Raw genomic sequence first — 11770 nt, 5'->3', positions numbered from 1 at the left:
TTCAAAACTTCGGATTAAACCTTTCATTCAAAATCTAGTATTTTTTCATTGGTCGGGATTATCAAAATCCAGTATTTTTCAACTGGTCAGGATTATCAAAATCCAGTGTTTTCACTAGTCGGGAATACCAAAATCCAGTATTTTTCACTGGTCGGGATTATCAAAATCCAGTGTTATCACTGGTCGGGATTTCTAAAATATAACATTCACATTATTTCTTCCAAAGCTAAATTCAAAATCCAGCATTGTTTACTGGTCGGGATTTCAAAATCCAGTATTGTTTACTGGTCGGGATTACCAAAATCCAGTATTTTTCACTGGTCGATATTATCAAAATCCAGTATGTTTCACTGGTCGAGATTATCAAAATCCAGCGTTTTCACTGGTCGGGATTATCAAAATCCAGTATTCTTCACTGGTCGGGATTATCAAAATCCAGTATGTTTTACTGGTCGGGATTTAAAAATCCAGTGCTTTCACTGGTCTGGATTACCAAAATCCAGTATTTTTCACTGGCCGGGATTTCAAAATCCAGTATTCTTCACTGGTCGGGATTATCAAAATCCAGTATTTTCACTGGTCGGGATTTCAAAATTCAGTATTTTTCACTGGTTGGGATTATCAAAATCTAGTGTTATCACTGATCAGAATTTCCAAAATGTAACTTTCACATTATTTCTTCCAAAGCTAAATCAAAATCCAGTGTTTTCACTGGTCGGAATTATCAAAATCTAGTGTTTTCACTGGTCGGGATTATCAAAAATTTAGTTTCTTATAACTGGTCGGGATTTCCAAATCCAGTATTTTTCACTGGTTGGGATTATCAAAATCCAGTGTTATCACTGGTCAGGATTTCCAAAATGTAACTTTCACATTATTTCTTCCAAAGCTAAATCAAAATCCAGTGTTTTCATTGGTCGGGATTATCAAAATCCAGTGTTTTCACTGGTCGAGATTATCAAAAATTCAGTTTCTTATAACTGGTCGGGATTTCCAAATCTAGTATCTCTCACTGGTCGGGATTTCAAAATCCAGTATTTTTCACTGGTCGGGATTACCAAAATCCAGTATTTTTTACTGGTTGGGATTAGCAAAATCCAATGTTATCACTGGTCGGGATTTCAAAAATATAACTTTCGCATTTTTTCTTCCAAAGCTAAATCAAAATCCAATGTTCTCACTGGTCGGGATTTTAAAAAATCCATTTTTTTCACTAGTCGGGATTATCAAAATCCAGTTTCTTATAACTGGTCGAGATTTCCAAATCTGGTGCGTTTCACTAATCAAGATTTCTAAAGTCTGACTTTCACACCATTCCTCTAAATTTCAGCTAAAGGTCTCGTCAAAATCCATATTGAGTAATGGTTTTACAAAAAATTCTCGAACATTGTGCCAATTTGCTAGAAACATTTGTTGATTCCGATATTTTACTGTGGAAAGAAATCACCTCGTATCACCTCTAGTATTCTTTCCAAAAAGGTGAAGCTTCTTGCGGAAAAAGATAAAATTCAAATCTTTTCTCTGTTGATCAACCAAAAGGATATAAGAAATGTCCTTGGTATGATTAGCGAAAGAAACATTCAATGATGTTGAAAAGCTAGAAGCGGATCGATACTGATCATAGCTATGGCGCATGTTTAAAGATGATTTTCTGGCAATCAGGCAGTGGAAATATCTTAGGCAATAAAAAAGTTTACCTAATCCATATATCCTCAGTCATCTAAGCTGCAATCAAATATCTGCAAAAGGGATCTCTCAATCATCGTCGAGTTGAAGGCGAATGGATGAGTTACCCCCGGGGCCAGAAGATTCTGATCATCTCCGAGATGAAGAAGTTTGTGATGGATCCTTCCAGGGAAAGTTTAGATCACCGTCAAGTTGAAGGCGAGTGCGATGAACCTCCCGACAAACCCTAAAAGATATTTGATTTCTGCTATCATCAAAAGATTCTCAACCCAATAAGCCATACCATTTCTGAGAAAAAGAAGGCTCGAAACATCTCCAAGTTGAAGGAGTTTGTGACGTACCCTTTCCAAAAAAAGAAAAGTCAGGACATCAACAAAATGAAGGATGATGCAATAAAACTCCCCAAAGAGCTAGAAAGCTCAATGTCTCAAAAGTTGTGCCGAAAGATCATCATGGAAAAACCTCTAGATATCAAACTGCCAAAATGACCAGAAATCGTCTCTTCTTATGCAAAATTCTTCTATCAATATCTTTTCATTACTTTCTTTTATAAAATTAAGAATATTTCTTCTCTATTCATATCAAAAAAATGGATAGCTTCCTTGAAGAAACTCAAGAGCATAAAAATTTGAATCTGACTCTGAAAACCGGAGAGTTAACCTCATTTGGAAGGAATACTCTAGGTAAAAAGAGGAAATATCTTTTGCACACACGTGCACATATCAACTACAAATTTTATCTTATTGGCAAAGTTTTCTAGTTATCCGAGAATGAAATGAATCTTCAATATCTATTTTGATGCGACCTAGCATTGTTTGCATTTCCTCAAAAGAGTTGCCTCATTTAGGCTAGGTATCTCTTCAAGTCCCATCACGGTTTCTTTATTCGAGGATTCCGTACGGTCCTACCCGCTCAGGATAAGGGTTAAAAACTGAACTCTCTGTGAAAGGTCATTCATTTTCAAAAGCTATTTCAGTCTCAGCAATGAGACTCCCAAAATCAACCCCTTTTTCCAAGCTTTAGGGAACCCCATTTTCTCATTTCGCAAACCCCTTTCGGATTTGTTCGTTCAAACTCCGAAGGTCCCATCATGGTTTCTTCATTCGAGGATTTCGTATGGTCGTCCCCTTTCAGGTTAAGGGTTAAGCTTGAACCTCGCTCCTTGAGGTATCGTTCCGTTCAGGTTTGGGTTAAACCTGAGCCTCGTCCCAACAAGGTAGTTCTCCCAGTCCCATTGTGGCCTTCTTCGTCAAGGAATCCATGTTTTGTATATCCATCCAAGAAAGGATCATACTTGAGATTCATCTCACAAGGAATTTTTCTCAAAAATGTCCCATCAAGGTCTCCGTATACCCCTTTTCCATTTAGGTAAGGGTAGAACTTGAAATTCGTCTTGATATATCTTCGTCCCATCTAGGCTAAGGGATAAACCTGATTCATTCCAAAAAGCTTATCTTGTCTCACTCATGAGATATGATCAAAATTCTCATTTTTCACCCTTTCAGGATCTTCACCCAAAGTCCCATCATGATTTCCTCATTCTCTGTTATCTAGTTGTATCATTTTCGAGGATTTCGTCTCCTCAAAGTCATTTAGGATAATGTACTAAGCATGAGAATGATGATTCCAAAACAATTCTTCCATACCCAGTTCAGATCTGCTGACTGGGGCATTTTTTTCAAAATTTGGAGTATTTTTCTTTACCACTAAGCTCGACTTTCAACCGGCTTAGTGGCAAAGAGGGGCATCTGTGAACACCACAAATTTTTCAAAATTTTGTCAATATTTCCCTTTTGCCCCTGGCCCCATCTTCTGAGAAAATCAAAGCAATTTCAATCCAAATTTCAGTTATTCTTCGGATTTTCTAGAGTAAACTCCATTTTTATGTATCTGACTCGATTTTGGATCCCAACCCAGTGTTTAAAATCCAAACCTGAGCCTCGTTATCCAAATTTTGAATTAAAATTACAAAAATACCAAAAATAAGTTCTGAAAGGCTCGGATAGCCCACCCGATGTCTATTTGGATCCACTACTCTGTATTTCTCAATTCGAGGTTAAAAACTCGAATAATTCCTCAAAATATAGATTCAAACCTATTTTTCAAAGAAATTTCGAAAATTCGAAGCCCAAATTCTCAGAAAACCCCTCTTTTGTAAATATTTCTCAAAAATACAAAAAAAAAGTTTTAAATCTCTTGTTTTCACATAGTTTCAGGGTTTTTGTTTCAAAAATACAAAAAATATAAAGAAAAGAAAAGAAAAAATCAAAATAGAAAAGAAGAATGCAAAAATTCAGGTTTAGAGACCCCTTTTAGGTTGTAAAAACCCTTTTTCAGAAACGTTTCTTTTAAAAGAACCCTGTTTTTGAAAAAAATCGGAAAAATGGCAACGGCTTTCGCCTGTCTGCCGCATGAAAATGAATCGGTTCCTCCATGCCATCTTCTTTCTCTCCTCATCTAATCTCCAACGGTCGGTTCTTCCTCGAGCCATCTGATGATCTGCCTTCCCCCCTCAACCATCGATGTCTAACCATCGGCTCCATTCCCGAATCTTCCTCTCCCTCTATAAAGAGAAGCACAAGGGGAAGGGTGGAGGCATCCATTCTCTCGCATCCGTTTTCCTCAGTGCCTCTTGAATCACCCAATTATCCATCTCACTCGTTCTTTACTCCCCCTCTTTGAGGCCCTTTCCTGTAAGACACTGAAGCACGATCCTCCCTCTGCAAGGCATCTCCTCTGCGGGAGCCCAAAAGAGATCAATCTTACCATAGTCAGAAGTAAGTGCCTCATCCCCTTCTTTCTTCTTCTTCTTCGCATTGTTCATTTCTTTTATCTTGTTACTGCATTTCCCTTTGTTTTGTTTTGTTTTCCTTTCTCTCTCTTTTCGATTTTCCTTCTTTGTTTTATTTATTTCTTTAGCTTGAGTTTATTAATGCACTCTCTGTAACATCAGTTTGTATATAACAAACCGAGTTACAAATAAGCAAGATCAAGAGGAACAATCATGTTCCAACATCTCTTTCGTATTTCTCTTTCGTTTACGATTTTATTCTTGTTAGGCTCAGACTATCGAATTCAGTAATTTGATAAGATTTATACTAATCCCAATCTAATCTTCTTGCTAATCCTTAGTTTTATTTTCGTTTTGATTACCTATTTCCGTTTTCATTATCTACATTTCTCATGTTTATACCTGGTTTTCGCTTGTTACCTTGATTTTCTGATTACATCAAAATCTTGATCCCATCGCTATGAATCGGCTTGGATTTTGATTCTTGATTCCGTGTTTTGCCTTTTCTATTGGTTGTAATCAGCTATGCAGATTTGAATCCTTATTTTTAATTGCATCCTTAGTATGCATCTTGTCTTTTGTTCATAATATCGGACCTCTTTTAATCGCATCTGGGTTTCATTAGGTATGGCATTCTTATTCAGCATCGTTCATTTCCATCTTGTTTATTTGGTTTCGCTTACCTATTTGCCATTGTTTTCTCTGTTTTATATTTTCCTCATTCATGTTGTTGATCCATATCTTTTGGCTGTTATTAATCTGTTTATATCATTTTCCTGTCATTTTGTATTTTTCTTTTTTTTTTCACTGTAATATCATAGCGTATCAATGCTATCATAACAATCATATCGATTTTATGCGATACTTGGTTCTGCACATTGAATCCTAGCTATCTTCTGCAATTTTGTGAATACTGTTAGATGCTTCATATCTGAGTAATGATTTCTCTCGATCTCAATGTTTTGCTCAATGCCCATTGATTTGCCTTACATCATGCATGATGATCAGTTTCTCATACCCTTGGACTGCTTCTACAGATCATCTATTGGGGTTTTATGGCTTGGCTAAAAAAAGAAAGAGGAAGAAATAATTGATAGGAAAAGGGAGCATCAAAAATCCACTTCCCTTAAAGACAAAGCCCTTGTTTATTTTATCATTCACTTTATCTTCTCTATTATCTTGCTTCATTGATATGCGTTGAGTATTCCTGATTCTTGAGTTTAATTTCAGAAAACCAGTATGTTCTTATTTGCAATACGTGAGTAAGTTCTGGTTACCTTGAGAGAAAAATGCAGTCAACTTATGCACCTTCGGTGTTGAGAGATGTTTGCCCTCCTGATCAAGCGAACTTTCCTGGGAAAATGGAGGATGATGCCCCTATGGGGCTTGAAAAGATCAGGTGTCCTGTTGATTGGAGTCACTGGACCCCCCCCCTCTTAACAGAAGTTATGCCTAACACAGACTACCATGTGATCATTCCTGAAGTTGAATAAACTAGATAGTAACTCACTGAGTAATGGAATCCCACGCTGGCCACTATGGATGATGAGGCTACCAACAACCATTCATTAGAAAGGCAGACGTTCCTGTGGCTATTCATTAACATTTTTTCAGGTTTTGATAAGCAGGAGATTAGAAAACTTGTAATTATAGTCGTCCTCTGCATTTTAGCTTCACAATCTATCATCGATGGTAATCCTTTGAATATTCAGTAGCCACTGTTTACAATGCCTTCCCATCTCAGGTGTATTCTGTACCAAGTATTCAGGTAATGTCTCATGCCACATCGTGTTTGTATTTTCAAGTTATTTCTTTAATTCATGACATCAATTTCTGCTCACATGTCTTGTCAATATAATCTTCCTTATGATATCAATGTTTCAGTAATTAGCCTTATGATTCACGTAGATTGATTATGAAAGGGACTTATGATAAGTTGTAATAATAAATCTGGTTTACCAAGAAGGCAAATATTCAATCTGATCTGTTGCAATAACATGTTCGGTTTGTTGCAAAACTACTCTGAACTGTGGGTTTGATTTATTGAGTCAATGGGTTGGAATAACATGCCTGATTTACTGTGAGAATGTTCACTGTTACATCTCTGTAGCCTCCTTATGTTCATTACCACCCACTTACATGTGCATTTACCCATCATGTTTCTCACATTATTGTATCCATCTCCACTTATCATCACTATCCCATCGTCAATTGTACCTTCACTACACTATTCACAATATACTCACAACATCTTAGTGTCAATACATCTGCATGCTCACCCATACCTGTTGCTCCTCATGCTGCCAAAATGTTTCTGGCCTCAGTTCTTCTGTACCAAAATACAAACAATCGTTTGACCCTTCGTTTGATGCAATGGTCATATATTATATGGTGTTCCTAACTTGAAACCTGTTAGAAAGGGTGCATCCCCTGTGACCGTTTCACCCCTCTCCTGGTCCTCTGATGGATCTTGATGTGGAATTTCCAAGTGCTTCACAAGCATTTGGTCCTATAGCGTCTGTTCTGCTACCTTATAAATTTGAATGGAAGAGGTCAAAAGGGTGTTACACGTCAACCGGTTGCAGGGTTGCCCACATCTCAAGTATCTCCTATCACCTGCAACACATATACATTTTTTTACGGTAGCATATGCCACTCACTTGTTCTGTCACCTTCCATTACATTGCTCATCTGTACAGGTTAGTTAATGCTCTCATGTTTACTGTTATTATAGCATCATCGATTTTTTGCTTATTTGCTTACATTTTCTTGAATATACTGTCGCACCTTTGTGTGGTCTGAGTTGATGTATAGCATTTTCTTGGCTTTATGATTGAATATCCTTTGCTCTGAGAGGCCATTTGCATTCATAAGTATTGAATCCCTGCATTTAGTGCCATCATCATCCTTTCATTTGGCAAGTCTACATGGTCATCGAGTCACAGTAGCCGCAGCATGCACCTCCACCATCACAATACTTTCATAGCACATCGTTGCACCCACTTATGCACCAATATTTTCTTTTATGCAAAATGCACTATTTATATCGCAAGGTCAGTGCATCTACGCACCTGATTCTTGCTCATTCATTTCCTGTATCTAGCAGGGGCTATAGTCTATTCCTAGTTACATGTATCATTTCCACCCCACACGTTTCAATAGCATAACCACCATCTCATATAAACATGTTTGTTGATGATTTCCCAGCATCCTTCTTAATACATATTCCTTGCCAAACTTTTCTCAGACAGGTTTGTAGTCTAAATATATATAATGTTTGGTGAGTTGCTCAAAAGTAGCGCTCATAACATAGAACTGCAACTTACAGGTAATAAAGAGTATAAGGGTGTAGAACCTAGGAAAGTTATAAGTTGCATATACCTGATCTGATGCCGCAGGAGGGGCCCAGAAACCAAGTTGCAGATCTAACCACAGCTGGTCTATGATGGTTAACAGTTAGCAAAATTATACATAAGGTTCATTGCTGTAATTGTGTGCCTTTCTTACATCATGGCAAACTATTTATCTTGGTTAGAGAACACAAGCTATTAGCTTGATTTCTCCTGTTCTCTCTCTCTCTCAAAAAAAAAAGGTGTGTCATTGCTACATGCTTTACATAGGCCTTCAATGATTCTTTTTAAATATTGTGCTCGTAATATGTCATGTCTCACTCTCCCCATCCACACATATTTCTCACATTTCCTGTATATACTTGTCATTTGCTTGTTCATTATTGTACATTAATCTCCCACCTGTATGTCCACCTTCGTCAGCACATTTCACATTTATATATTGCACATCTCTGCATTTGTATCTTTATATCTTCCGGCACTTACCCATATCCAATTTTCTATGAATGTATTGTCATACCACACCTCCAATATACAATATGTGCAACCACATTCCCTTTGCTCCATCTTGTGTACATTGCGGCATCACTTACACACTGCCTCCCATACACCACAGTAGTTTTAAACCACTGTACACCTGAGTGTTTGCATGATAAATTAGATTAATGCTTGTCACAGACTGTGTGATTGGATGTTTGTTCATTCTTTTCTAATTTGGAATGAAGGGTTTATCTGAGTGCAACTTCTGTAGCCGGCTTAAGGATGTATAGCGACTGTATCTTCATATGGAACTTACAAAATTTGAGATGCCTATTTGCAATCAGAATTTCATCAAACTGTTATAATTTCAAATCTTTTTATGAATCTCAATTTATGATCTTCTTCATTTCGTACAATCCTTACCCTTGGATATCTTCATATTGCATCCCCCATTCATATTAACCTTGCATATGCATGTCTGTACACATTTTCCGAATAGATGCATTGTGTAGGCCTCTAAACTATGCATCTTCCCTTCAGCATGAACTTTTACATAAGCGCCCCATCCATTGGTACATATGCATCCATATAGGCCTTTCCTTCCTTAGCCTCATCATACATTTTTTTTGCATATATATATTTATATATATACATGTATCCTTCATCATGCTTAACCATATGCACGTTGGTCCTAAGCATAAGTGTTTTCCATTTTTACAAGGGAAGCTTGAATGATTTAGACACCCTTCCTTAGATTAGGAATTTTCGATCTTTCAATTTAAAGTTGTAATAATTAAATATTAATGAGAATTTTAATTTTCAGTCTTAGATAGAATGAATAAGCATGTAAATATCATAAATTGCTTGTTTCATGTCATTTTGTCCTTATTTTTCAAAAATCCACAAATGGGAACATGAATGGCACATGCACCATTCTAATAAAAGGTGATTAAATCCTAAGTTGATGATTTGCATTTATGGCCTTAGTCAAAATGTGAACAAAACTTAGGATTTTCATCTTTATGGAATAACATTGGATCCACACTGGATCTCCTCTCAAATCATCATATTTTCTAAATACTCTTCTTCCTTTATCAGAGTTTGACTTAAAATTAACTCAAAATATATATCAATGGCCATAGTTAGGTTATAAATTGAGAGTTAATTTCATTTTAAACTCTATAAGGGCACAAAAATATATTTTATTCTTTATTTGAATTTAAATATGATTATTATATAATACATTTTATGGCCTTAGTCAGAGATGTATTATATTTTCAATCTTATTTTAAATTCACTTAAAGAATGAAATATGCTTTTCAATATCCAAAATTCAAAATTCTTTAAATTCATTCATCATTTAGGATAGAATTACATCATATTTTTTTAAATCATTTCAAACCTTCTTGAAAAACCCAAGTGAATTTTGAGATAATCCTTCTTTCTCAGATCAATTCTTAAATTCAAACTCATCTCTGTCTCGTTTTCAAAATTCAATTCTAGAGTCCAATTTGACTTTGGAAGTCCAAATTTGTTTCTATATCTCAAATCCAATTTCAAAATCAGAATCCAAATTCAAAAGTTCAATTTAACTTTGAAAACTCGAGTTCATTTTTACATTCAAAAGTCAAATTCCAATTCAAATTTCAAAGTTCAATTCAACTTTGAAATTCCAAATTCATTTTCAAGAATCAACTTTAAATTCAATTCAATGTCCCATATCGTATTTCAAAGTCCAAATTTCAAATTTCAAATTCATCTCCTGATTCAAGTTTTAAATCAAAGTCATTCTTTACTTCAAATTTTGAAATCTCTAAATTATGAAATCTTCTAAGTCTTCAAAATTCAATTTCACTTTGGAATCAAGAATCAAAGTGTTTGAGATTTGTTATCAAATCAATCTCCGTGAAATTCAAAATCAAATTCAAAAATCAAAATTCAAATCTGGGTTCTCAAATCCAGATCCATCTTCAAGATTTATCTGGATTTCTTGAATCCAATTCCAAATTTTCCAAGTTTCATCTTAAAATCCAGATTGCAAAAACCAATCCATATTGAATTTCAAATTTAAAATCCAATCTCATCTGGATTCCTCAAATCCCATCCCATTTTCAATCTCCATTTGGACTTCGCAAATCCAACTTCGAATCCAATTCCATTTAGGATTCCAAGTTTTTTTTAGATCCAATTTCATCTTGGGTTTCGAATTTTCGGATCCAATTCCCTCTCATATTCCCAATTTCAAACACAATTTTATCTAGGACCCTAGATTTCAAATCCAATTCCAAACTCGATTCCATTTTTCAAAATTCAAGTTTCATCTTAATTTCTAGATTCAAGCTCAAAATTCATTCTTATTTCAAAATTCCAATTCTAAATTCCTTTTCTCTTTATCTAAAGGCTTATCCTTTTTTAATTGCTAGACTTGAAATTTTAAGGCTCTTCTTCAAGATCTATTTCAGATCCTAAGTTAGATTCAAAACTCCAAATTTTCCAAACCAATTTCAAACCTTTGAATCATTTCTTCACTCCATATTTATTTCAAAATCACTTGGAAATTTCAAAATTTCCAAACTGTTTTCTCCAAAAATATACATTTCCGCAATTGCATAGCACAAGCATGATTTCTTTGTGCATTTAGACTTAGAATAAATTCCTAGATAATATTTTAGCAAAGCAAAAGGCATTTATTCGATCCTTGGTTCGATTACCCCTGATAAAGGTGCCAGGAACGATCAAACCTCGTACCGACGAGCGAATCCCATCTCTCCATCATTTCCCACAAATTTTCAAAAACGGAGGTGAGTAATTTCAAAACATTTTTAAAAAAAAAATTAGGTCAAGTGAGACCTTGCAAAAGAGTTCCTTTCTCTTCTTTCTTTTCTTTTCTCTCTTCTTTTCTATCTTTTATTCTCCTTTAAAAAAGGGAATAGGGGCTAGAAAGGCAAAGAGAAGGAAAAGAGGAATGAGAGAAAAAAAAAATTGCATTGATCACAGAAACGCAAATGAGCTAACCTAGATTGGAATGTAAAATCCAAAATCTGAGAATTCTAAAGCAATGGTTCTTAATCGATTCACCGTAGAATTAATGCAAAATTAACATGATGTTCTAGGGGTTACGATGTAGACGAAAGGAAACGCGGATGTGAAAATAAAGGGAATTCTGAGATGGTCCAACAATGATATGGATCGACAACCATGTTTAACACTGGTTGTTCAATGTTGATGAGCAATGGCCAGCAACAATCTGCTGGCCTCCACCATATTGAAATTACAGAGAAAATGAACAAAGGCTAAAGGAACGATGTATAGTAAAATTTAAAATGCAATGGCTGAATGACTAGTGTATAAACATGTCATAAATGAATCTGGGGATTAATATATTAGACAAGCGATCGATGGGCAAATGGATCAGGTAAATGGTGAACATGCTGAGCAAATGTCCTGCTGAAGACCCGAAAGT

General features: G+C 35.5%; 1 pseudogene; it reads right to left on the bottom strand.

Annotated features, from left to right (window-relative positions):
* Positions 1-4340: 4340 nt before the first annotated feature.
* LOC149840289 (putative GPI-anchored protein At1g61900) overlaps positions 4341-11770 on the bottom strand; it is a 71380-nt pseudogene continuing 63950 nt past the window's right edge.

Source organism: Nuphar pumila, chromosome 4 (genome assembly GCF_984573655.1).
Source record: "Nuphar pumila chromosome 4, dmNupPumi1.hap1.1, whole genome shotgun sequence".
NCBI classification, from domain to species: domain Eukaryota; kingdom Viridiplantae; phylum Streptophyta; class Magnoliopsida; order Nymphaeales; family Nymphaeaceae; genus Nuphar; species Nuphar pumila.
The sequence above is the reverse complement of the archived record's forward strand: the minus strand, read 5'-3'. Positions and strand labels throughout refer to the sequence as shown.